Source organism: Pteropus alecto, unplaced genomic scaffold (genome assembly GCF_000325575.1).
Source record: "Pteropus alecto unplaced genomic scaffold, ASM32557v1 scaffold43, whole genome shotgun sequence".
In the NCBI taxonomy this organism is placed as follows: domain Eukaryota; kingdom Metazoa; phylum Chordata; class Mammalia; order Chiroptera; family Pteropodidae; genus Pteropus; species Pteropus alecto.
In genome coordinates, this window is record NW_006435764.1 from 8,537,893 (window position 1) to 8,538,500 (window position 608).

Below are 608 nucleotides of genomic sequence, written 5' to 3' on the forward strand. Positions count from 1 at the left end.
AAAGGCTCCCTGGTCAGAGAAGATGCAGGTGCAGGAGACAGAAGTCTGAACAGAAAGCCATTCAGAGGAAACTTCTTAGATAAAGTCAGAGCCTAAAAACATTTACAAGTATAAAATCACGTTCATCATTTAGTAATCAAATGATCTATCTATCTATCTATCTATCTATCTATCTATCTATCTATCTATCTATCTATCTGTATCATTGCAGGGGTTCTGTAGCAAAGGAAGATTTGATGGCCCCTGGACTTTAGAGATTATCGTTATCTGTTGGCCTGTGACCTTTTGAAAGCCAATGGGCCATCATGGATAATAATATTTAACTTAATTTGTGTAAATCTAGATTAGAGACATAGCCATTTACCTTTGAAGTGGTCCCTATTCTTTTATAAAGATCTACTAGCCTCATAACTTTGGGAGCTATCTTCAGATAAGGTTTGTTCATGAGTACGATTGCGTCAGTGGTAACAGTATATAAAAAATATAAAAGAACTGATGATTTTAGTGGATGACTCCTCTCTCTAAAGATCTTTTCAACAGTGTAGTCTCTTATGGCACTAAACTAAACCAAACCAAACCAAACCAAACCAAACCAAACCAAACCAAAC